The 27,739-nt window shown below is 40.7% G+C and overlaps 1 protein-coding gene and 1 pseudogene across 4 annotated transcripts in view; one reads left to right on the top strand and one right to left on the bottom strand.

The window, feature by feature from the left end:
* The window catches only part of Ophn1 (oligophrenin 1), a 396,257-nt gene that overhangs the window by 167,033 nt on the left and 201,485 nt on the right, over positions 1–27,739 (top strand).
* LOC108349108 (60S ribosomal protein L7 pseudogene) lies at positions 7,221–23,556 on the bottom strand (annotated as a pseudogene).

The following is a 27,739-nucleotide window of genomic DNA, read 5'->3' as shown; positions in this document are numbered from 1 at the left end:
CAGCATAGCAATCACAAAAAGCAAATTGTTGTCACTGAAACAGCTGTGTCTTATAAGTTTGTTGTCATCCAATGCATTCTGACAATGTGGAAGGACACAGATATGTTCATCCATTTCTGATGTAGTGTACTCACAGCACTATCATGGTATTCTATTGTCAAGACTACTAGGTCAAGCATTTTAGAGTTCATACAATAACCTCTGTTCTGTGCTTGTCAATAGTCATATCAGCCTTGCCCATATAGTGGGATATTTTCTTAATACAGACATTTCCCAAATGATTCTAGCTGGTGTCATGTTGACAAAACACTAGCCAAGACATTCCTACCCCCAACTTTATATCCTCTTTTTTAAAATTGAATAACCTATCAACCCAAATTTATGCTGTTTATATCCCCCCTTGGTATAGGAACATCCACTAGAGTGTGGTAGACATACTGGAAGCCAAAGCTTTAAAGGAAATTGACAACATCAGAACAGCAGAAACATCAACTGTTAATAAATAGATCCTAAGTTAGGGGTGAGGTCTCATAGGCTTCAATTCTAGAGTGTTGACGGCTTGATCTTGTGCAGGCCACCACAGATGCTATGAGTTCATGAGTGCAGTGGACCTACCATGCCTACAGGACACTGTTTCACTCTGGTCCTCTCTGATGGCTGGCTATTACAGTCTTTCTGTCCCTCTCTTCTGTGAATGGTACCTTAGTCTTGGGAAGGGGGACATGATTGTAGATCTCCCTTTTGTGGCTGAGCACTCCCCTGACAATCTATGCAGTTTGACAAGCTGAGAATTTCTTTGCTAACTGCCACCCACTGAACAAAAAAGCTTCTCAAATGAGGTCTCAAAGCTGCATTGATTTATGAATAGAGACACAAATTTAGAGAGCAGTTTGAAACTATGTTCATTTAGCAGAATAATAATAGTAGATTCACTCCCGAGGCCTAGCTCTCCAACCATAGATTATGGCCAGTACAGTGTCAGGCATGTGTTTTCTTCTGTAGCACAGACCTTCAATTCAACCAGAAAGGAGTTGTTTACCTCCATAACATTCTCATACATGTCTAGCATTATCCATTTCTCTATTTTGCAGCTTTTTTTTGAGAATGTAGGTTTTCAACATATTTCCTAATGATGTTCTGGATTTTATTCCCTTTCTCATCTCCAATTTTATTAATTTTCATGTCTTTTATTTGGTGTACTTGGCTAAGGGTTAAACTCTTATTTTTCACGGAATTTTCTGTGCTAGGTATTGAATCTCACACATGCTTGGCAACAGCTCTGCTATTGAACTACAGCTCCGTTTGTTGCCTTTTGACTGTAGCTTTGTGAGGTTAAGATATCAGTGTATTCCTGTCCCTCTATATCACCCACAATGTTTTGACAGTGATACCTTCGTTTTCTAGTTTAGGATTGATTGTATATCCTTACATTAGTCTGGATCTATTAGTGAAATCTTCCTGTAAAATAAACCATATGATAGCTTATCATTTATTTTACAGTGACCAAAGACAGTTGTTAAATAAATGCAAATCTTCACCCATGTTTCTTTTTCTATGTTTTATATTGGGTTTATATAGGTTAGTTTCTTATAGCTAGGAAATACCAAGAATTGTCTTGGTGAGGATTTGTTCAGTTGGTAGAATCTTGCTGAGCATGCATGACGACCTGGACTCAATCTCCAGCATCTTATAAACTTCATATGTTGGTACATTCCTATAATCCCAGCACTCAGAGGTTGGAGGCAGGGCAGGGTCAAAAGTTCAAAGTCATTTTCTCTACATAGCAAGTTTGGGGCAAGTCTGTGCTCCAAGAGACTCTGTTTAATGAAACAAAAATAAAGGTGTTTACCTATCCTCCCCCCACCCCCAGTTTCTTGTTTATTGGTCTGAGTCATTGACCTTGTCTACCTACCTTTTGTTATTTCACTTTTTAAAACAACAGCATCTTGCTGTGTATATCACTGGCTTGGTATTTGACATACAACCCAGGCTGTCCTTGACTTATGATCTTCCTGCATCAGCGTCAGCATCTCAAGAACAGGCAATAAAAGTGTATGTTCAATATCTTCCTTGCTCTGGACATTCATTGGGTAAACTCTTTTTCTCCCATTTCTAAAAAGGCCCACTGTATACCAGATTTTGGAGTTTCCTCCAACCCCATTTGTACATCTCAGCTATCGCATGTTGAAGAAAACTCTGCTTAACATAATCTCTCACCCCTGTAATGTAACTTCCCCATCCCCTGACCCAAGATCAAGGGTGACAAATATGGCTTAGTTTAGCTCTGTTCATACATAATGAGTCTTTTCATCCTGCAGTGTAGAATGCTGGACTGTCCATTAGAGATGGCAGAATAAAGATTCAGTGATCCCTTCTAGACACATGACAGGGAGAGTATTTGTACCCTTTGATTCATATTTTTTGAGTCTTGTCAGAGTTGCCCACAGTATGATGTTTTCATTCTTAAGGATCCTCTTGCCAGAGAGGATCAGATCCTGAATGAGGCTTTTGTTTAGATTTCTGCTGAGACCAGGGCCAAACCTTCTGACTAAGACATCTGAGTATGCCTTTAACCCTCTCTGAGAGTTAAACCTGGCATAGAAGCAATGATACAGTGTGTTCTCCTTCAATGGATGGCAGGCAAGAGGCCACTGATAGCAGGACCCGAGTTTGTTACTCTTCTTTCTGTTTCTTCTTCATGAACAAGAGTTTATAGAAATAGTTTCAAGAAAAGGCTGTTCTGGTGGTAGATGAGGCTGAGAAAATTCAAATGATAGAAAAAATGAAGCTAGCACTCTGAGCAAATAAAGCCAAAGGTTATTAGTGCTGGCTCTCGCTCCAAAGGCCACTGCATGCTCTTGGAGAGAGAGAAAAGAAAGCAGCCATCAATAGCTTTTAAGAATTTGCATTTCAGATGTTCTTGCACATTTTGGAGCTGGTGGCTACTAGAATGCATTAGAAGGGAAAGTCAAGTAGCCAAGGTGTCTTAGTCTTTTACTGTTGTGAACAGACACCATGACTAGTGCAAGTCTTATAAAGGACAAAATTTGTTTGGAGCTGGCTTACAGGCTCAGAAGTTTAGTCCATTACCATTAAGGCAGGAGCATGGCAACATCCAGGCAGGCATAGTGCAGAAGAAGCTGAGAGTTTTACATCTTCATCAGAAGGCTGCTTGGAGAATACTGACTTCCAGGCAGCTAGAATAAGGGTCTCAAAGCCCATACCTACAGGGGCACGAACTCCAACAGGGCCACACCTTCTAATAGTGCCACTCCCTGGGGCCAAGCATATACAAACCATCACATAAGGTTTCTAAGAGCTAAACTTATGTGAAGGTTGTCTATAAATGATTTAGAAATCAACATCAAATACTTTATAAGCCTCATGATTTAATAATTACTGTTTAGTAGGGCTATAGCCTACAGATGAAGAAATCAAGATACATCGTGACAATATAACATGTTTGAAGATACATAGCTATTAAAAATAGAAAGCATCAATCAGATTTTCTATACTTCAGGGACCTCTCTCTTTCTGTCTGCTGTGTTCATTTATCCTGGGGAGACACAACCAACCATCTTTTTATCTTAGCTTGTAGATGGCAGCAAACTAACGATTTCGTTAAAGCCAACTTAACAAACCGGGGAATTTTAACAGAATACAATTAAGGTCTTATTCACAGGAATGTGCGTGACTCCTAACAGCTGCCTCACCCTAAAGTCTCATTATGTCATGAATGACAACTTTATGAGAGCTAACTCATCGAGTCTCCCTTCTCCACTTTATTTTTTAAGATTTATTTATTTATGTATATGAGTACACTGTCACTGTCTTCAGACACAGTAGAAGGGGGCATCAGATCCCATTACAGGTGGTTATGAACCACCATGTGGTTGGTAAGAATTGAACTTGGGACCTCTGGAAGAGCAGCTAGGGCTCTCAACCACTGAGCCATCTCTCCAGCCTGTTTCCACTTTGTTTTCCTTTGTATATTATGTATGCTCTAACATCACCTAAGATGACTTGCTGCTGGAGTAGGACAAGGCAGAATAATAGCTGGCTTCCTAAGTGAGAGTACTGTGGCCCTTTATCCATCCCTTTATTAGAGTATTTCAATAGCTCTAGTTCTATTACCATAGGCTTGGCTATCATTGCAGTGGTTCGTTATTTCTACCTGGATAAGTTGTTTCTATTGGAAGATAGCAATGGTGGTGGGGAGCAATCATACTGTGCCTTAAAGGAGAACATTCTAGTATACCACAGTCACTGAACTTTGAGCTTAGCCTTCTGGAGTTGCTGTGAGAAGTCAGATAAAGTGGTTGATGACGCTAAGGAGTAGCTGAGTTAAGAAATCCATTGTGACAAATTTTATTACTTTACAGTTGTGAGAACAAATGAACTAGTTCTGTTGTATGCCATCGCATGGATGACTATGACACATACATGCTGGAGTAAAAATAAAGTGGTGTTAAACACTACATGCTATTTCTACAGAGCTCAAAAAAAGTGACAGTGTAGATTACATATATAAATACAGCCTACGGAGTCCTCTTAGCGTTGTTCATATGGATTTGGCTTTGGTCACTTGGGATTGAGTAATGTAAAAGGGGCCTTGTCCTTGGAGAAGACTAACTCCTACTCTCTTGTCAGCCATCAATTTCTCATTATTTAAATATCATCCACATGAGCATGTCGACTGGTACTGTCATTGTTCAGATCTTACTTAGTTCTCCAACTTTTACAATCTTTCTAGCCCTCTTCTGTGGTGTTTTAAGTGTAGGGTTGTGCTGTAGCTGTCTCACCTCAGAGCTGAGTACCCCAGGGTCAGTTCTTCTCTGTTTTGTCCAGTTGTGAATTTCTGTAATAGTCTCCCATCTGCTACAAAACAAGCTTCTTTGATGAGAGCTGACAGCTCTGCACATGTATTGGTATAATGATAAGTATTTAAAATGCAGTTAGAAACTATAGTGTTTTAGGAAAGTGACAATAGTAGATTCTCCTCTGGATCCATGGCTTCACCAGACACAAGACTTGGCTAGGTTTCTAGTACTATGCATGAATTCTGTTCTATTGCATGGGCCTTACATCAAATTTGATAGCTATTTGTTAGCCCCTAGATATAAATAATTTCTATTACTGAACCTTTGAAGACATCTTGCTGTTTTGATCTTCATGGTTCATAGGCATCACAGTTAGGTAAGATTATTTATGAATTTCCTCCCTTGGCAGCTTGCATAGGTCCTTCTGATAGATACTATGAGAGTTAGACCTCATGGAGGAGGCTTCCAGGTAAATTCCAGTTGGACACCTCCAAGTCCTGTGTCTAAAGTTGGATGTGAATTCAGCAATAGAGTCTTAATTTCAACTTTTCAGAGGCAACAGAGGGCAATAGCAATAGCCTGTATTGTTTGGGGCATCTCTTTGGCTCCCCTGACCAATATCTTGGAATGAAGCACTGAGGTTTTCTTTAGATAGTTTATGATTTTGAGGGGAACAGTGTCACTCCAAATTGCCTAACTTCCTTTAGAAGCATGTATTTACATATACACACATACGTACATACACCAGTACATATGTACATACCCGTAATTTTCAGTTAAAGTAAAATAATATGATCCCCAATGGCTGTTTGAAACATCCTTAGTGTTACTTAACCCTTCTTTCCTCTTCCTTTGCGTTGCCTTCCCTCCCTCTTCAGGTAACTACCCTCCTCCATTTTTCTCTTTCCCCCTTCATAGCATCTATGTCCTAATTTCCTCCTTTAGGGCTTTGCTACCACAGTTCATATTTACTCTCCTGGTAGCTAAAGTTACTCCATTGTTATCTGAAGATTCAGAGCTATAATCCACAAATGAGAGAGAACATAACGCGCTATGGCATCTTTAACTTGTTTTGTTCATTGATAATTGTTTTCATGCTTATGAGTACAAAATATTGCCCTAAATATCGCTTAATATGTCTTCTCATGTGTATTTGAAATGCTTTTCAAGATCTTTCTCTCTCATATTCATATCTATCTGCATTGTAGGATGGATGCATGTTTACTGGAGCTAGTATCAGATGATCCCTGGGTGGGTTTAGTAGATTTTACCATCCCTTGCCACCATCAATATAACAGAGCTTTGTGTTACTTTCTAGAAAAATATATCCTAATTTAGAAAAAAATGCACGAGAATTTGGTTTATCCAGTGTTTATAAACTCTTTGTATATAGAAGAAGGCAGTCCCTTGAGTGGACAAATGTACTTAACACCAAATATCACCACAAATGGGAAGTACCTGGCTCAGAGTAGGTGCCTTGCAAATATCTTTTACAAGGTGTCCTATCCCTGCAACACAGGAAAAGAATGATGGCGAGCCTGAAGAGCAGAGTAAAAAGAGAATACCATCCTCATAATACATGATAGAAAGTAGAACTTGATCTAGCAAAAACGTCACATTTGCTTTCCATCTCTTTGGCCATCCTGCAGCGGTGAGGAATTGTGCCATAGAACAAAGTCACCAACAGTTTTCTTCTCTTACACAATCAAAACGAGCCTGCTATGTCTACCTTAACCTTCGCAGTGCCCTTCCCATTTCAACCCACCTTCACAACGTTTTATAGTTTGTGAGTCACCTTTCTTGGGTGAACAGGGGCTGCCCGATCTTGCTTGTTTGCTGTTAGCATCGGCTGATCTCAGCATTACTGCTCAAGGACAATGAGAGGTGCTGCATGAGAGCAATCACTTTTTGCTTTAGATGGTCATTAGGATATTCTTCCCCTTCCTACACCAGAGGAAATATCAAATGTCACAAGTGCTAGCTGCTGCTCTTGTGATCTAGTGTGACCCAGGAACAGGATTTTAGGTTTTACTTCATTCTAATCCCATTAGCCATCACTCTGCATAGCTAATGGTTACTATAAAGGTCAAGTAAAATTTTTATATTGTTATGTAGAAAAAAAAACCTGTAGGAGATAGTGTTCATTTGGTTCTTACTGTGCGTGAGGCTGTGATGTGTAGCAGGAACATAGCATTCTCATGCTACCCCATGAAGACAGTATTTGTTATTTTACCAGTGAGGCAGCAAAGGCTCTGAGACGATAAGAACTTATTCAAGGTCATATGGTCTACGAAATGGCAGAGCCAGGATGCAACTGCAAAGTCTATATCCAGAAGGATTCTTTTCTTCTACTTAGTTCTTTTTTTTCTTTTTTCTTTCTTTTTTGCCAAGCTGTGACTGTTTATTAACCGACCAGATTATAAAAATACCACAGGCAATACCATAGTTCATCGTCTAATAAGCCTGTTTATCTGGCCTTCCCTGTTGCCAGCGTCTCCACCTTCTACAGAGTGAGTTGTCTTTTTCTTCATTCCACCTGGTGGGGAAGATAGTTTGAAGGGCCATAGGAAGTTATTTGCTTCCTTAAAGCGTTTTCCAACTGTATAGATCTCATGAATTAGATCCTCCATGCAGATGATGCCAAATTTACCAAGAGGTAGTGCAGTCAAGGAGTGATCTGTCAAGGCAATGCGCTTTTTATTGATTTTGCCATAGCCTCGCTTGTAGATGAGCTCATTTACTGACTTCAGGCTGGGGTACCCCAGGCAAGGTACGGTTCCACGATCCTCCGCATGTTCACTGAAGCCTTGCTGAGCTTCACAAAGGTGCCATGGAGGATCTGCCGGAGACGAAGCAGCTGCAGCACCTTGCGCACCTTTGGGCTTACTCCATTGATTCTGATGACAAAGGCCAATTTTGGTTCTGCGGGCGCATAGGAGTTCCCAGCTCTCCTTGCCGTCCTAGCCATGTGAATCTCAGTCCGGTACGTCTGTCTGCACTCCTTGTGATAGTGCTTTGCCTTCTCCTAGATGAGCTTCCTCCTTGCCTTTCGCAGTGTCTTCAGGGCAAACTTCTTCCTCAGGCGCTTCACCCTCAACTCTGAAATTCCTTCGCTTTTTCTTAAGGGTTCCTGGCGTAGCAGCAGCCTTATTTTTCTTCTCTGGTACAGCCTCCTTGGTTCTAGCTGGTAAAGGAGAGTTTTTGTTTTTGTTTTTGTTTTGTTTTTATTCTTTTTTATTTTTATTTTTTTATTGGATATTTATTTACATTTCAAATGTTATTCCCTTTCCTGATTTCCTGTCCATAAGCCCCCTGTCCCCTTCTATAAGGGTGTTTTCCACTCCATCCATCTCCCCTTACCCTCTCCCACCCCAACAATCCCCTACACTGGGGGTCCAACCTTGGCAGGACCAAGGGCTTCTTCTTCCATTGATGCCCAGCAAGTCCATCCTCTGCTACATATGCAGTTGGAGCCCTGGTTCAGTCTTTGGGTAGTGGTTTAGTCCCTGGAAGCTCTGGTTGGTTGGCATTGTTCTTATGGGGTAGCAAGCTCCTTCAGCTCTTTCAATCCTTCCTCTAATTCCCCCCAAGGGGGTCCTGTTCTCAGTTCAGTGGTTTGCTGCTAGCATTCACCTCTGTATTTGACATGTTCTGGCTGTGTCTCTCAGGAGAGATCTTTCTTTACACCAGAGAAGCATAAAATTAAATTACTTAGCACAATTAATTCTGAATTATTAACTGTTAGCTCTCATTAGTAGGTGGAGCTGTGGAAATTCTAGTTTATCTCCTAGGATTTTGGTAATGTTTAGGACGGTATGAGAAATACTGAGTATCCAGGATAAAAGTGATGGAATGAGTCACTTGCCCCCAAGTTATTCCTAATGCAGGATTAGATCATGTTTTAGGATTCTCTAAAGAATAGAATTAACAAGACGTGAGTAAATATGCTCTCTGGTATATGATAGCTTTACTTTATAATTATTTTCCTATACTATGTTGCTAAAGCAATATGCATTCAGTAAAAAGCATACTTAAAATTTGAACTTTAACATTTCTCAGACTGACCAAATGTAGTATAATGCCTTGTTGTGATGTTCGGTGGTGGCAGTAAGCCAGAGTTCCAAGTTGGCTACATGGTCACAAAAACAAACTTTTCCCCCCTTACTTGTTGGTTGTGCCAAGGTCTTGTTAAATTGTCCAGATTGGTATCAAACTTCTTTTTCCCCCATATTGTAAATTTATTAAGCCTTCATAGATATGACATTTTATCATAGATATTCAAAAATATTTAAACTATGTTTTTAATATAGTCTTAATATTCTTAAGAATATATTAAAATATATTATTTAAAATAGTTTATCACTGAAAAGTTTTTTTAAATTGGATAATTTTAATTTACATTTTAAATGTTGTCCTTTTTCCCAATTTCCCATCCATAAACCCCCTATCTCATCTCCCCTTCTTCTATGATTATGTCCCCCCACCCAACCACCTACCCCTTCCCGCCTATCCACCCTGACATTCTCCTACACTGGGGGGGTGGTCCAGCCTTGGCAGGACCAAGGGCTTCTCCTTCCATCAGTGCCCAATAAAGCCATCCTCTGCTACATATGCAGCTGGAGCCATGGGTCTCCCCCGATGTGTACTCTTTGGATGGTGGTCTAGTCACTGGGAGCTCTGGTTGTTGGTATTGTTGTTCTTATGGGGTTGCAGACCCATTCAGCTCCTTCAGTCCTTTTTCTAACTCCTTCACTGGGGACCCCATTCTCAGTTCAATGATTGGCTGTGAGCATCCACATCTGTATTTATCATGCTCTGGCAGAGCCTCTCAGGAGGCAGCTATATCAGGCTTCTGTCAGCATGCACTTCTTGGCATCAGCAATATTATCTGGGTTTGGTGACTGTATGAATATGGGATGGATCCCCAGGTTGGGCAGGCTCTGAATGGCCATTCCTTCAGTCTCTGCCCCAAACTTTGTCTCCATATCTCCTCCTAAGAATATTTGTGTTCACCCTTTTAAGAAGACTGAAGCATCCACACTTTGGTCTTCCTTCTTCTTAAGCTTCATGTGGTCTGTCAACTGTATCTTGGGTAATCCAAGCTTTTGGCCTCAAACTTCTGATCTCAGACTTCCAGGTTTTGTTATTAAATGCATTTGCCACCATGCCTGGCTCTGTCTTTGATATTCAGAAAGTTAAGTGTAGTTGATACATTTCTGACTTACATTTTTTTTTAGCTTATGATGGATTTATCAGGACATAACCCATTCATTCATAAGTTCAGAAGTGTGTGGGGGCTAGTGTGGGGAGTAGAGGGTTAAGGGAATGATTGAAGGAGTTAACAAGTTAGAAACCTAGATAAGAGACTAAATTGCAATTCTTGTATGAAGATATCTTCCTTTGTTGATTTGAAAACTTTTATTTCCTAAAGTCTTTGTATTAGATGAGTCTCACACTCATTGTGCTAGATAATATGGTTTGTTCAAAGTGCACTGACTCAGTGTTACTTGTTTACAAAGTACCTTAAGAGCAATCCTTGGACTAGTAGTGGTTGACCAGATATTTGGACAACATGGCCTAGCCACGTCAATGCATAAAATTACCCAATACAATGACAACACTTGTTGTTAAGAGCTCTGGCGGGTAGAAGGCTCCAGGTTTCCCTAAGCTACTTCCAGTTCTTCATACAACAATTCTCTTAGATGTTACTTCAAGGTCATAGATGCCACAGGTTAATATATTACATTGTCATTTTTCAGTAAGAAAGAAGGGCTCCATTAATATGCCATTTTTATTCTTTTGTCTACAGAGACAAATGTCTTCTAAAATCTGCCAGCAGACTTTTCCTTATATTTCATGGGCTAAGTTGTGGGCCAGCTCTTAGGTCAGTAATTGGCAAGGACAAATGGGAATAATAATACTCCCCTTGGCTTAGGAAACTGGCTCTCCTTGCCCGGAGAATGGTGTTTGCCTGCTTGATAGCTAAAGAAATAGGAAGGAGGAAGACTGTTAGGCTGGCTAGGAATTCTGACTGTTAATCATGGACTTTTAGGAGCAGAGATGTTATAAGTTAACCGGGAACTTTTAGAGCATACTCAAAAGGCCGGGAAGAGAAAAAATTATCTGTGCCATTTTAATAAACACTAAAGAGTTTTTTCTTTTTTCTTTTTTTTTAATTACCTGCATATAAACCTGCAATGATCGGAAACATTTCTTTATGAAAAATAGAATGCATCACATTTAATAAGAATAGGAATTTAAATCCAAATAGAGGAAATGCAACAAAACACATCTCAAAAGCAAACATAATTCATAAGCCCCAGGTGATTTTTTTTATTATTTTTTTTTTATTAATTGAGTGTTTCTTATTTACATTTCGAGTGTTATTCCCTTTCCCGGTTTCCAGGCAAACATCCCCCTAATCCCTCCCCCTCCCCTTCTTTATGGGTGTTCCCCTCCCCATCCTCCCCCCATTACTGCCCTCCCCCCAACAATCACGTTCACTGGAGGTTCAGTCTTAGCAGGACCAAGGGCTTCCCCTTCCACTGGTGATCTTACTAGAATATTCATTGCTACTTATGAGGTCAGAGTCCAGGGTCAGTCCATGTATAGTCTTTAGGTAGTGGCTTAGTCCCTGGAAGCTCTGGTAGATTGGCACTGCCGTTCATAAGGGGTATCGAGCTCCCTCAAGCTCTTCGAGTTCTCTCTCCGATTCCTTCAACAGGGGTCCCTTTCTCAGTTCAGTGGTTTGCTGCTGGCATTCGCCCCTGTATTTGCTGTATTCTGGCTGTGTCTCTCAGGAGCGATATACATCCGGCTCCTGTTGGCCTGCACTTCTTTGCTGCATTCATCTTGTCTAATTGGATGGCTGTATATGTATGGGCCACATGTGGGGCAGGCTCTGAATGGGTGTTCCTTCTGTGTCTGTTTTAATCTTTGCCTCTCTATTCCCTGCCAAGGGTATTCTTGTTCCCCTTTTAATGAAGGAGTGAAGCATTCACATTTTGATCATCTGTCTTGAGTTTCATTTGTTCTAGGCATCTAGGGTAATTCAAGCATTTGGGCTAATAGCCACTTATCAGTGAGTGCATACCATGTATGTCTTTCTGTGATTGGGTTAGCTCACTCAGGATGATATTTTCCAGTTCCAACCATTTGCCTACGAATTTCATAAAGTCGTTGTTTTTGATAGCTGAGTAATATTCCATTGTGTAGATGTACCACATTTTCTGTATCCATTCCTCTGTTGAAGGGCATCTGGGTTCTTTCCAGCTTCTGGGTATTATAAATAAGGCTGCAATGAACATAGTGGAGCACGTGTCTTTTTTATATGTTGGGGCATCTTGTGAGTATATGCCCAAGAGAGGTATAGCTGGATCCTCAGGCAGTTCAATGTCCAATTTTCTGAGGATCCTCCAGACTGATTTCCAGAATGGTTGTACCAGTTTGCAATCCCACCAACAATGGAGGAATGTTCCTCTTTCTCCACATCCTCGCCAGCATCTGTTGTCCCCTGAGTTTTTGATCTTAGCCATTCTCACTGGTGTGAGGTGAAATCTCAGGGTTGTTTTGATTTGCATTTCCCTTATGACTAAAGATGTTGAACATTTCTTTAGGTGTTTCTCCGCCATTCGGCATTCCTCAGCTGTGAATTCTTTGTTTAGCTCTGAGCCCCATTTTTTAATAGGGTTATTTGTTTCCCTGCGGTCTAACTTCTTGAGTTCTTTGTATATTTTGGATATAAGGCCTCTATCTGTTGTAGGATTGGTAAAGATCTTTTCCCAATCTGTTGGTTGCCGTTTTGTCCTAACCACAGTGTCCTTTGCCTTACAGAAGCTTTGCAGTTTTATGAGATCCCATTTGTCGATTCTTGATCTTAGACCATAAGCCATTGGTGTTTTGTTCAGGAAATTTTTTCCAGTGCCCATGTGTTCCAGATGCTTCCCTAGTTTTTCTTCTATTAGTTTGAGTGTGTCTGCTTTGATGTGGAGGTCCTTGATCCACTTGGACTTAAGCTTTGTACAGGGTGATAAGCATGGATCGATCTGCATTCTTCTACATGTTGCCCTCCAGTTGAACCAGCACCATTTGCTGAAAATGCTATCTTTTTTCCATTGGATGGTTTTGGCTCCTTTGTCAAAAATCAAGTGACCATAGGTGTGTGGGTACATTTCTGAGTCTTCAATTCTATTCCATTGGTCTATCTGTCTGTCTCTGTACCAATACCATGCAGTTTTTATCACTATTGCTCTGTAATACTGCTTGAGTTCAGGGATAGTGATTCCCCCTGCAGTCCTTTTATTGTTGAGGATAGCTTTAGCTATCCTGGGTTTTTTGTTATTCCAGATGAATTTGCAAATTGTTCTGTCTAACTCTTTGAAGAATTGGATTGGTATTTTGATGGGGATTGCATTGAATCTGTAGATCGCTTTTGGTAAAATGGCCATTTTTACTATATTAATCCTGCCAATCCATGAGCATGGGAGATCTTTCCATCTTCTGAGGTCTTCTTCAATTTCCTTCTTCAGTGTCTTGAAGTTCTTATTGTACAGATCTTTTACTTGCTTTGTTAAAGTCACTCCGAGGTACTTTATATTATTTGGGTCTATTATGAAGGGTGTCGTTTCCCTAATTTCTTTCTCGGCTTGTTTCTCTTTTGTATAGAGGAAGGCAACTGATTTATTTGAGTTAATTTTATACCCAGCCACTTTGCTAAAGTTGTTTATCAGCTTTAGTAGTTCTCTGGTGGAACTTTTGGGATCACTTAAATATACTATCATATCATCTGCAAATAGTGATATTTTGACTTCTTCTTTTCCGATCTGTATCCCCTTGACCTCCTTTTGTTGTCTGATTGCTCTGGCTAGAACTTCAAGAACTATATTGAATAAGTAGGGAGAGAGTGGGCAGCCTTGTCTAGTCCCTGATTTTAGTGGGATTGCTTCAAGTTTCTCTCCATTTAGATTAATGTTAGCAACTGGTTTGCTGTATATGGCTTTTACTATGTTCAGGTATGGGTCTTGAATTCCTATTCTTTCCAGGGCTTTTATCATGAAGGGGTGTTGAATTTTGTCAAATGCTTTCTCAGCGTCTAATGAAATGATCATGTGGTTTTGTTCTTTCAGTTTGTTTATATAATGGATCACGTTGATGGTTTTCCGTATATTAAACCATCCCTGCATGCCTGGGATGAAGCCTACTTGGTCATGGTGGATGATTGTTTTGATGTGCTCTTGGATTCGGTTTGCCAGAATTTTGTTGAGTATTTTTGCGTCGATATTCATAAGGGAAATTGGTCTGAAGTTCTCTTTCTTTGTTGTGTCTTTGTGTGGTTTAGGTATAAGAGTAATTGTGGCTTCGTAGAAGGTATTCGGTAGTGATCCATCTGTTTCAATTCTGTGGAATAGTTTGGATAATATTGGTATGAGGTCTTCTATGAAGGTTTGATAGAATTCTGCACTAAACCCGTCTGGACCTGGGCTCTTTTTGGTTGGGAGACCTTTAATGACTGCTTCTATTTCCTTAGGAGTTATGGGGTTGTTTAACTGGTTTATCTGTTCCTGATTTAACTTCGGTACCTGGTATCTGTCTAGGAAATTGTCCATTTCCTGAAGATTTTCAAGTTTTGTTGAATATAGGTTTTTATAGTAAGATCTGATGATTTTTTGAATTTCCTCTGAATCTGTTGTTATGTCTCCCTTTTCATTTCTGATTTTGTTAATTTGGACGCACTCTCTGTGTCCTCTCGTTAGTCTGGCTAAGGGTTTATCTATCTTGTTGATTTTCTCAAAGAACCAACTTTTGGTTCTGTTGATTCTTTCTATGGTCCTTTTTGTTTCTACTTGGTTGATTTCAGCTCTGAGTTTGATTATTTCCTGCCTTCTACTCCTCCTGGGTGTATTTGCTTCTTTTTGTTCTAGAGCTTTTAGGTGTGCTGTCAAGCTGCTGACATATGCTCTTTCCTGTTTCTTTCTGCAGGCACTCAGCGCTATGAGTTTTCCTCTTAGCACAGCTTTCATTGTGTCCCATAAGATTGGGTATGTTGTATCTTCATTTTCATTAAATTCTAAAAGTTTTTAATTTCTTTCTTTATTTCTTCCTTGACCAGGTTATCATTGAGTAGAGCATTGTTCAATTTCCAAGTATATGTGGACATTCTTCCTTGATTGTTATTGAAGACCAGTTTTAGGCCGTGGTGGTCCGATAGCAGGCATGGGATTATTTCTATCTTTCTGTACCTGTTGAGGCCCATTTTTTGACCAATTATATGGTCAATTTTGGAGAACGTACCATGAGGAGCTGAGAAGAAGGTATATCCTTTTGCTTTAGGATAGAATGTTCTATAAATATCCGTTAAGTCCATTTGGCTCATGACTTCTCTTAGTCTGTCGACATCACTGTTTAATTTCTGTTTCCATGATCTGTCCATTGATGAGAGTGGGGTGTTGAAATGTCCCACTATTATTGTGTGAGGTCCAATGTGTGTTTTGAGCTTTAGTAAGGTTTCTTTTACATATGTAGGTGCCCTTGTATTTGGGGCATAGATATTTAGGATTGAGAGTTCATCTTGGTGGATTTTTCCTTTGATGAATATTAAGTGTCCTTCCTTATCTTTTTTGATGACTTTTAGTTGAAAATTGATTTTATTTGATATTAGAATGGCTACTCCAGCTTGCTTCTTCTGACCATTTGCTTGGAAAGTTGTTTTCCAGCCTTTCACTCTGAGGTAGTGTCTGTCTTTGTCTCTGAGGTGTGTTTCCTGTAGGCAGCAGAATGCAGGGTCCTTGTTGCGTATCCAGTTTGTTAATCTATTTCTTTTTATTGGGGAGTTGAGCCGATTGATGTTGAGAGATATTAAGGAATAGTGATTATTGCTTCCCATTTTATTCATATTTGGATGTGAGGTTATGTTTGTGTGCTTTCTTTCTCTTTGTTTTGTTGCCAAGACGATTAGTTTCTTGCTTCTTCTAGGGTATAGCTTGCCTCCTTATGTTGGGCTTTACCATTTATTATCCTTTGTAGTGCTGGATTTGTGGAAAGATATTGTGTAAATTTGGTTTTGTCATGGAATATCTTGGTTTCTCCATGTATGTTAATTGAGAGTTTTGCAGGATACAGTAACCTGGGCTGTCATTTGTGTTCTCTTAGGGTCTGTATGACATCAGTCCAGGATCTTCTGGCCTTCATAGTTTCTGGCGAGAAGTCTGGTGTGATTCTGATAGGTCTGCCTTTATATGTTACTTGACCTTTTTCCCTTACTGCTTTTAATATTCTTTCTTTATTTTGTGCTTTTGGTGTTTTGACTATTATGTGAAGGGAGGTGTTTCTTTTCTGGTCCAATCTATTTGGAGTTCTGTAGGCATCTTGTATGCCTATGGGTATCTCTTTTTTTTAGGTTAGGGAAGTTTTCTTCTATGATTTTGTTGAAGATATTTACTGGTCCTTTGAGCTGGGAGTCTTCACTCTCTTCTATACCTATTATCCTTAGGTTTGATCTTCTCATTGAGTCCTGGATTTCCTGTATGTTTTGGACCAGTAGCTTTTTCCGCTTTACATTATCCTTGACAGTTGTGTCAATGATTTCTGTGGAATCTTCTGCTCCTGAGATTCTCTCTTCCATCTCTTGAATTCTGTTGGTGAGGCTTGTATCTACAGCTCCTTGTCTCTTCTTTTGGTTTTCTATATCCAGGGTTGTTTCCATGTGTTCTTTCTTGATTGCTTCTATTTCCATTTTTAATTCCTTCAATTGTTTGATTGTGTTTTCCTGGAATTCTTTCAGGGATTTCTGCGATTCTTTCAGGGATTTTTGCGATTCCTCTCTGAAGGCTTCTACTTGTTTATTAATGTTTTCCTGTGTTTCCCTAAGGGAGTTAGTTCTTCACGTCTTTCTTGAAGTCCTCCAGCATCATGATCAAATATGATTTTGAAACTAGATCTTGCTTTTCTGGTGTGTTTGGATATTCCATGTTTGTTTTGGTGGGAGAATAGGGCTCCGATGATGCCATGTAGTCTTGGTTTCTGTTGCTTGGGTTCCTGTGCTTGCCTCTCGCCATCAGATTATCTCTAGTGTTACTTTGTTCTGCTATTTCTGACAGTGGCTAGAGTGTCCTATAAGCCTGTGTGTCAGGAGTGCTGTAGACCTGTTTTCCTCTCTTTCAGTCAGTTATGGGGACAGAGTGTTCTGCTTTCGGGCGTGTAATTTTTCCTCTCTACAGGTCTTCAGCTGTTCCTGTGGCCTGTGTCTTGAGTTCACCAGGCAGCTTTCTTGCAGCAGAAAAGTTGGTCTTACCTGTGGTCCCGAGGCTCAAGTTCGCTCGTGGGGTGCTGCCCACGGGCTCTCTGCAGCGGCAGCAACCAGGAAGACCTGTGCCGCCCCTTCCGCGAGCTTCAGTGCACCAGGGTTCCAGATGGCCTTTGGTGTTTTCCTCTGGTGTCCGAGATGTGTGTGCAGAGAGCAGTCTCTTCTGGTTTCCCAGGCTTGTCTGCCTCTCTGAAGGTTTAGCTCTCCCTCCCACGGGATTTGGGTGCAAAGAACTGTTTATCTGGTCTGTTTCCTTCAGGTTCCGGCGGTGTCTCAGGCAGGGGTCCTGCTGCTCCTGGGCCCTCCCCCACGGGAGCCCAGAGGCCTTATACAGTTTCCTCTTGGGCCAGGGATGTGGGCAGGGGTGGGCAGTGTTGGTGGTCTCTTCTGCTCTGCAGCCTCAGGAGTGCCTACCTGATCAGGCGGTGAGGTCTCTTTCCCACAGGGTCTGGGAGCAGAGAGCTGCTCAAGAGTTTTTTCTTATTTCCTATCTTTTATAAATGTATTCAATGTATAGAATGTATTTAAGACTCATCCAGGGAAATGGACCCCCATCAAGGTGCACAGAAAATGGGTGGCAGGAATAGGTCCTATATCTGACTCCTCCCTTCTTTCTTTTGGATCAGATTTAATGACCGAGAATTTTGTAAGTCTATTAAGAGCTTATATGGAAGGTTCCCGCTGTTGTGTGACACTATTTCTGGGGAGATATGAAAAAACTGTCTGTTCAACCCAAATAAGGAACTGACCTGGAACCAAAGTTTTGGATATTGCCAAAATCCAACTTGGTGAACCAATGAGTTTTATTGGGGTTACTTACAGAAATATGGGTGAAGGGTTACTTACAGGAGCAGAAATCACTCAAAAAACAACTGTATTACCAAAATCTACCCCAGGATGGGTGACAGATCACAAAACTGGGAATAGAGCATATTGCACAAGCTCCAGGCAGCTCAATGGGTTGGAAAGTGAGTGTATTTTCCTAGTGGCTCAATTGGTCTGAGCATGACTGGTCTCTGTCAATTTAAGGAAGTTTGGCTTCCTCAAGGTTGTTTGGTTGATCTCTGATTCTTCTGGGCTGCTCAGTCTGGTCTGAGTGTGTCACTCAGCAGTCCTTACTGCTTATATACTCTTAGGGAGGGAAGGGCCTGATGGACCATGTTAGTATCAGGGACCTCGTGCAACTCTTTTGAGTTGTAAACTTCCAGGTTTAACCAGCTTCTCTACGTTATGAAATGTTTCATCTTTCCTGACAATACTATTATCTCATATCCTTGTAAACTTCCTTTACCTTAAAGAACTTCCCTCCAAGATGAAAGGGTTTAATCTTGGAGGAAACTACTACACAATACCTGCCTAGATACATATACTTATTGTGATCTCTAGTTTTAAAAAACCATAACGGAATATGATCTATTGCTACCAATTTACTTTGTATTATATTACTACTTGTCAGAGGTAATCACACTTTTCCTTCTAAGCTGTCTCCCTGGTTATGGTGTTTTAGGTATGGTTCTAGTTGCATTGAGAAAACGTAGACTCCTGTGAGAAGACTTGAGACTTCATGTAGCCCAATAGCGCTGCAATAACCTTTTAGACCCAGAGTTATTACTTTCACATAATGATATCTTATCACTGGCCATTTTCTTTCAGACAGAATCAGATACCCCTGCTCTATGCTCCGGTCCCATTTTGTCCTGTAACCCAGCCTTTGCAAGGGTCAGTTACCTCATCTGAAAATGGCCTAAATAATAAGTAGTAAAGCTCCTTACTGCTATTAAAAATAACCACAATCTAAATGAGTAGTAATAGATCAGATTCATTTTCTTTATCTGAAAATGATGAGAGGAGGGAGCTGGGTGCCTTTTTCTTCGTCTTCTTTTTTTTTACACTCCAGACTTTATCCTCTCCTGGCCCACCGTCCAACTGTTCCACATCCCATACCTCCTCCATCCCCTGTCTTCATGAGGATATCCCCACCCCACACACCCCACCAGACCTCTAAACTCCCTGGGGCCTCCAGTCTCTTGAGCGTTAGGTGCATCTTCTGTGACTGAACCCAGACCTGGCAGTCCTCTGCTGTATAAGTGTTGGGAACCTCATCTCAGCTGGTTGGAGATCTCAGAGATCTCAGGGGTCCAGGTTGAGACTGCTGGTCCTCCTACAGGGTCGCCCTCCTCCTCAGCTTCCTCTAGTTTTTCCCTAATTCACCAAGAGGGTCAGTGGCTTCTGTTCATTGGTTGGGTGTACATGTCTGCATCTGACTCTTTCAGCTGCTTGTTGGGTCATTCGGAGGGCAGCCATGATAGGTCCCTTTTTGTGAATGTCCCATAGCCTCAGTAATAGTGTCAGGTCTTGGGGCCTCCCCTTGAGCTGGATCCCACTCTGGGCCTGACGCTGGACCTTCTGTTCCTCAGGCTCTTCTCCATTTCCATCCCTGCAGTTCTTTGAGACAGGAACAGTTACGGGTCAGAGCTTTGACTGTGGGATAGCAGCCCACCTCCAGCAGAAAGACAGGGTAAGTGAGGGATGGAGTTGTATACTTTATGGATTTTTAAAGTTCCGTGTCTAATGCAGGCCAAGACTAGAACTTGGCTAGGTCTTTAAACTGCCATCTCAAAAGCCAAGGGATACATTTTTATGTTTACAGGATACTGTAAGCCAAATATCTATCTAGATAACTTAGCTAATATAATGTCTTATTTATTTGCCCAAGTTTTAAACAAAGCAGATACTTGTGTGTTCTGTCTCTTAGCGGGCAATGTGTTGTCAGTCCCACCAGGCACAACAATCCTGGAAGACATCCAGTTTTTCAAAGGCTGGCTTCCTCTGAGAGAATCTCCTCCAGGAAACTAAATTCTGCTGACAGAGACATGTATACTCCCCGGGAGAGCATGAGCAAAGATCGTGTTGTTTGTGAGACTGGGTCTTACTATGTGTGCCAGGCTATTTTTGAGTTCATGATCTTCCTAATGCACTCTGAAGCTCTAGAGTGCATTACCCCTCCTGGAAAAACAGAGTTGTATTTTACATTAGTTTGTATTGCTTTTGTGTGTTTGAGCTGTGATGTACTTAGTTCCTTATAGGTTTCTTATATGCTTTGACAATTAAAGAAGAGTTATTATTTATTAGTAAGGGAGAATAAAGAGCTTTTAACCCCATTCCGACTTTAGATTTGGGAGCTGGCAGCTGCATGTAGAGAATCATAGATCGCATATGACCTTCCACTGAGATAAACCCCACACCCTACCAAACAGAATTTTTTTTAATCAAAGGGGAATATTTTAATGTTAGTATTTTCAAAATATTTTTCCTCCCCCTCTTTAACAGTATCATAGAAGTTACCACGTTTCATCCTTGTCCTTATCACTTATGCAATACATTTCTTAAGTATTTATCATGCATCATTTCTTTTGAGCTTGCGACAACCCTGTGATAGAAGTATTATTCTTGAAATGAACTGAGGCTGGGAGATGAGCTTTTAAAGAATGCGGGTGTTTAAGCTCAATGATAAGCCCCTATATTAGAAAGGTTGGTTCATGTGTCAAATCACTTGATAGTGTGTATGAAATTTAATTTGGACTACAATTTTCAGTGCTTTTAGACATCTATCATGGTCCCAAAATACTTTTGTAGTAGACACATCACACCTCACATATTGGTTACCTATTATAAAACTACATGATAAGGACCTTAAAACTCAGTGTTACCTATCAGTAAGCATTTATTCTCGCTCATCTGTATATTGGCTAGAATGGCTCCACTGACCAGGGGCTTTCTTTTTGTTTGCTCCATGCATTTATACTCTTCCTGTAAAAGACAGTGGCCGTGTGTTCTTACTCTTCTTATGATACTAGCAGCAATGCCCATGGTCCTTGAGCAGAGAAATGAGATATTTTAAGGCAAGACACAAAGCTGCTACACTGTCACTTCTTCACAAATTCAGGGTCTAAATTTAGTCAAGTGGACAAGCTAAACATTGAAGTGACGTGCATTCTGCCTTTAGTGAAAGGCGTTGCAGTATCACATGGCAAAGTACATGACTATGGGCAGTGGGAATTGTGGGGATTTGTCCATCAGTCAACTGTGTTCTGGCTGAAAGTGATAATGAGGAGCAAGAGAACCAACTTGGAATTTCTTTTTAAGACAATGTCTCATGTATACCAGATCAGCCTCTAATACACTATGTTGTTGAGAATGACTTTGAAGTTCTGATTTCTTGGCTCTACTGAATGCTGGGATTACAGGCATGCAGCACTTTGCCCAGCTTGTTCAGTGCTGGAGATGAAACCCCGGGTCTCTTACATGCTAAGCAAACACTGTACAAACTAGATGCATGCTCGGGAAAATAATGTGTCATGGGAAAATATTTCTGATGGAAACCTAGAGGTCTAATTGGAAGAGAATAGGGACTAAGGGGTCTCTCACCTCTTAACTATTCTTTCTTTCTCTTTTCCTTTCAAATTTTTTTAATTGAAATAAAATTATGCCATCTTCCTCCTGTCTTTTTCTCCTTAAAGTCCCTCCCAGATACCTTCCCTGAAGCCCCTGCCTCCAAATTGATAGTCCCCTTTTCTTTAATTTCCTTGACGATACTTGGGTAGAATTTAGGGACTGACACTTAGAAGGTCTGATTTTTTCTTTTGTCACTGCAGAGAGATGGGACTCACACATGCTAGGCAAGTACTCTAGAGTTCAACTGTATCCCAGGATCTTAACCTTGACTTGTTTCCTCTCAGGTTGAGAAAGTTATTTACTCTACAGACTTTAGCATCTAGTATTTGTATGATCTCATCATCGAATTATTAGCACTTTATGTTCTGCTCTGTTTTTAGTTTGCCTGTGAAACAGGGTCTTACTGTGCATCAGTGACTGGGCTGCAGCTCACTATGTAAACCTGGATGGCCTCAAACTCAGGAGAGAACCTCATGCTCCCGACTCCTGGAGTTCTGGGGTTAAAGACGTACTCAACCACCCCTGGCTATTTTCACTTGGGGAATTAGGTAAAGTTTTCTCAGGTAGTTAGTAACAGAACTAAGACTAGAATCTTGAGGTCTTTTTTGCCTACTAGACATTTGTCACAGAAGGGGAAATATTTGGAGGTGGGGGAGGTTCTCACTTCATGATTCTCCTGAGGTTAACAATTATTCTCCAATTCGGTTACCCACATTGCCATGCTCATCTGTTTCCCATTTCCTGAAAGATCTGAAGGAAGAGAAATAGACCAAAATCCTGCCAGGAAGGGTGGAAGTTCAAATCGAGGAAGTATTTGCTCTGTGCAATTATGTTTTTAACAATTCTATGCTATAAGGGGAAGAAGTTGATAGCACTGTGCCCTCCCCCTCCCTTCTCTGAGATCTTTCAAAGAGGCATCTGTTGCCATTTGATACCTTAATTTAGGTTATTCCTGGAAAAGAAGCTAGATATGAATTGTGGGCTCTTCTAACTTTGCAATATTATAAGCACATACGTATGTTCACATATTCTTAAGATGCTCATGTAATATTCAATTTGAGGTAAGAGTCGCTTATTGCTGTTTCACAGATTGGCACATATTAATAGCTCAAACCTAAGGCATAGAGAAGGGACCTATCTCCCGAGTCTCGTATACTGTGCAGCTGTTTGGGAGTGTCCCAGCACACTAGGACAAGGGACCAGACTCAGTTTCTACTCGCTGCTTCCACGACATGGAACCATTTTGCCTTTGTCAGCCTTTATTTTGACTATAATGCACGGGTATTAATTGTGTCCATGTTGTAAGGACAATGTGAGATCATATATAAAATGTGCTTGATGCTCAAATGTTCGTGCCTTTCCTGTGATGCATTAATGTGAAACTTTCAAGTTTAAACTGTATGTAAACAATTTTTAAACTTTAAACTGTATACATTCCTCTTTAACGTCTGCATTGTAAGTTTGCAATGCTTTAAATGAAAACCCCTTATAGGCTCATTTTCAATAAAACTTAAATATCTGAACACTTGTCCTCCAGTTGGTAGATACTTTGGGGGAGAGAATGTTACCCGAAGACGGTGCAGCCTTGATTATTAGGAAATACATCGTAGGGGGTAGGCTTTGAGGGTTTATGACACCCCCCTTCATATTTCTGCTTCACATTTGCCTTTGAAGATATAATTTCCTCAGCTTCCTGCATCAGCTGCCTGCTGCCACATATCTGCTGTCATCATGGACTTTTATCCCTCTGGAAACCTAAGCCAAAATAAAATGGGTCTTCCATGGATTGCTTTTGACCATGGTATTTTATCACAGCAACAAAAAACAACGAATTCAACCTTATAAGATTTATAAACTTTAGATTTATGTCTTGCCATCATTTATTTAGTTTTGGAGTTTTCGAGCAATGATCTTGCTGTGACAGCTTGGGCTACTCTGGAACTCACCATACTTATTCTTCAGTCTCTTCAGTGCCACCATTCCCAGTGTTGTTATTCTTTGTTGTGCTTCAAGACCATGTTCATATTGCTTTCTCTGTCTGGTCCAAGGACCTAAGCAAAGAGACAACTTCTCTCCATGCAGTTTTTCATATTTAGGTGCCTATTAGATGTCATTGCCCTCTGTCAAACTGCTGAACTATGTTATTTTTATCCTTACCATAAAGTATTACGGAGGGTCTGGGGGGTATCTTAGTGGTAGAACATAGGGCATTTGGCTTGTGTGCTGGCAAGTTTTGTGTCAACTTGACACACGCTAGAGTCATATTGGAAATGGGTGCCTCAATTAAGAAAATGATCCCATGCTAGACTGGCAAATTTGTGGTTCATTTTCTTGATTGATTATTTGTGTGTGAGGGCCCAGCTCACTGTGTGTGGTACTGCTCCTGGATTGGTGGTCATGGATGCTATAAAAAGAAGAGTAAACTTTTCTCCTTCATGACTTCCGTATTAGCTCCTGCCTCTAGGTTCCTGCTCTGGTTTACCTCAGTGATAGACTCTGACATGGAACTATAATCTGAAATAAACCCTTTTCTCCCAAGTTGCTTATGGTCCTGGTGTTTATCACAGCAGTAGATACTGTCGGGCATATACATGCAGCTGTGCGGTAAGCAAACCTAGCATTGCCATCACTTCCACCACAAAAGAAAACCCTGAGTTATTGTTTCCTGTTTTCTAATTTTTGAGGTCATCACTTTTTAATAAAGCAGCATAGTAAATCTTTTCTTTATTTTCTTGTGAAGGTCCCTCATATGTTGCTGTGTGCAAAGGTCTTATTTCCTGCCTTAGAGCAGCATTGACATCCTGTAAAAAAGAGTGGTTAATATCTTGCCTGCACACTTGTACTGCATGCTGGGAACTCAGACACTAGTTCAAGTGGGTGGGGCAGGTAACGTAAGCTTCAGTCCTCTGCCAAGTAGGAGGGAGGGAGGGAGGGAGGGAGGGAGAGAGAGAGAGAGAGAGAGAGAGAGAGAGAGAGAGAGAGAGAGAGAGAGAGAGAGAGAGAGAGAGAGAGAAAAACAGCTGTCAGCTCCGCAGCTGGTCTGGTCAACTCAAGTGATCCCAACTTCATCTGGCTAGAAATTGAGTCTCCCCAGTCCATGAGAGGTTTGCTGAATCAGAACCAATGTCTTAAAATCTTTAGCAGTTCTTCCTCCAGTGAGGACAGAAGTTGACTGGCTCTGCCTGCTTGGACATGGTGTTCCAAAAGCAATCCACGTCCATTTGTCCTGCTCCTGAAGTGTCTCACCCAGCTGCTTCTTTAGAGCAGATTCTCTGTGCATGACTCTCACATGTTTTGTCAGACACTTTCAGCATTCACTTTGGTACATAAACCAACAAATGACTGAAAAGGATAGAACGTTATAATAATATAAGAAACCACATCTACCAGATGTGGTACTTCATACTTATAATCCAAGCACTCTGGTGATTGAGGAAGGAGGAATTTAAGGCCCATCTGAGCTAGATACAATACAATACAGAAGAAAGAGCACTTTCCATAGGTGATTTGTGTTTTATTTATTCTGACTGTTTATGAAGGATGTTGTCAGCTTAATATCAGCATCCATTTTTATAAAGTGAAAGGAAAATGGGCTTTTATAGTTTATTTCTAGTCCTTGATGGAGTATGAGGGCCTTGAGAGCGGGCTCCAATGGCCTTGCCTTATCTAAATTCCCTCAGAACTATGACCGTGCTTGACACAAACTTATTGGGTATATTTTGTCTAACACACACAAAAGAATTTGTGTAACTAGAATGCTGAATTTATGTTTACAAAGCAAAATATCAATGTAAAAGAGAAGTTATAATTTGCCCATATCTCTCACACTTTGATAATTTGTTTTCCTTATGGTTCGTGTAGCAGTTTTTGTGCATGTTAAATGTTTTTCTCACGCACACATGACAGTGCAACAGAGTTCCTTATTCCTAGATTTTCCAGAATGAATGAAATATTAACTTAATGCATATAATTCCACAATACTACTTATGTTAATTATTTTTACCCCATCTTCTTTTCCTTCTACTTATCCATTTTGACTTTTTTTCAATTTTTCCATTCTTTTTCACATGCTCACTTTTTTTTTTGTTTTGTGAGACAGTATTTTACATAGCCCATACTGGCTTATATCTTTCTGGTTCTGTCTCCTAAATGCTAGGGTTAGAATTATGTACCACCATACCAGATTTAAGTTATTACTTTATGTATATAATGCTGAGGGATTAGAGGAGAGACTCCTAAGCTCCAAGTAGGATATAGCAGAATCGAGCAAGACATAGACTCCATTGACATATAGGAATAGGGTCTTGAAGGCTGAGTTGTAGTTGGCCAGTGAAGTAAAAGGAAGAAAATGGGAAATGGAGAGCATACATTGTACACAGATAGCTGTCACCAGATATGCTAGATATTTTTTTTTTTGGTTATTTATTTACGTTTCGAATGTTATCCGCTTTCCTGATTTCCCCTCCACAACACCCCTATATCCCATCCTCCCCCTTGCTTCTATGAGGGTGCTCCCCAACCCACCCACCCACTCCCACCTCAATGCTCTAGCATTCCCCTACACTGGGCCATTGAGCCTTTACAGGACCAAGGGCCTCCTCTCCCATTGATGCCAGATAAGGCCATCTTCTGCTACATAGGCAGCTGGAGCCAGGTAGTTCTTCTGTTGGTGGTTTAGACCCTGGTTGCTCTGGGGGGTATTTTGTTGGTTGATACTGTTGTTCTTACTATGGGGTTGCAAACCCCTTCAGCTACTTCAATCCTTCCCCAACTCTTCCATTGGGGTTGGCTACAAACATCTGTATCTGTATTGGTCAGGAGCTGGCAGAGCCTCTCAGGAGACAGCTATATCAGGCTCCTGTCAGCAAGCACTTGTCATCAGCAAAAGTGTCTGGGTTTGGTGTCTGCATATGGGATGGGTTCTCCGGTGGGACAGTCTCTGGATGGCATTTCCTTCAGTCTCCGCTCCTCTCTTTGTCTTCCTGTATTTCCTTTAGACAGGGACAATTTTGTGTTAATATTTTTGAGATGGGCAGGTGGCCCCATCCCTCAACTGGGGGTCATGCCTAACCTCTGGATATGGTCTCTCTCCCCTTTGTTGGGTATTTCAGCTGATGTCATCAATGTTGGGTCTTGGGAGCCTCTTGCTATCCTGGCATCTGGGACAACATGATACAAGCTAAAGTCATCAGAAAGGACACAACTTGAATTAAGAAAATGCCCCCATAAGATCAGGGAGCACCCAGCACATTGTGGGTAGTTCTACCTTGGACTGGTGGTCATGGATTCTATAAAAAAACAGGCTGAGCAAGCTAGGGGAAGCAAGCTAGTAAGCATCCCTCCTCCATGGCCTTTGTATCAGTTCCTGTCTCCAGGTTCCTGCCCTTCTTGAGTTCCTGTCCTGACTCCCTTTGATGATGAACAGTTATTGGAAGTATAAGCCAAATAAACCCATTCCTCCCCAATTTGCTTTTTGGTCATGGTTTTTTATTGTAGTAATAGAAACCCTAGCTAAGACACCTTCTCTCTCAGGGTATACAAATTGAATCCTTTAGTCAATGCTTGCTTTAAGGAAAGAGATTTTAAGTAGTTCTACTTCATAATGGCAGGGTTTCCTTGGATAAGAGACTTAATATCTCTTGTTTGGTGTTTTCATTTATAAAACAATAGTACTATCTAGTATGTCTTATAAAGGTACAATAATAAGATAAGTAAACTATCAGAATGAAAACAAATTACTTTTATGAGCATAAATGCAAAATTCCTAAGTAAAAAATGTTAGTTATCTTAATCTAACAGTAATAAAAATGTATCATGAGGGACCTGGTTTGTTGGTTCAGTGGTCAAGAGTGCTTAATGCTCTTCCAGAGGACCCAAGTTCAGTTCCTAGCACCCACGTCAGGTGGCTCACAACTGCCCATGACTCCAACTCCAAAGGATCCAATGCCTCTGGACTCTGCAGGCATCTGTACCCATGCACATATATACCCCCTCACACACACAAAAATTTAAAAATATTAAAAATAAATCTTAAAAAGTATATCACCATTAGCTAGTACTTACCTTATACCCCTCTCTCAAAATCATCCTCAGAAGTCAAGCATTGGAATTCCATTCATGATTAGTATAAAGGAAAAAAATCATGTATTTATCTTAATAAATC

Source organism: Rattus norvegicus, chromosome X (genome assembly GCF_021556685.1).
Source record: "Rattus norvegicus strain SHRSP/BbbUtx chromosome X, alternate assembly SHRSP_T2T, whole genome shotgun sequence".
Classification (NCBI taxonomy): domain Eukaryota; kingdom Metazoa; phylum Chordata; class Mammalia; order Rodentia; family Muridae; genus Rattus; species Rattus norvegicus.
This window is presented reverse-complemented; position numbering and strand designations above follow the sequence as displayed.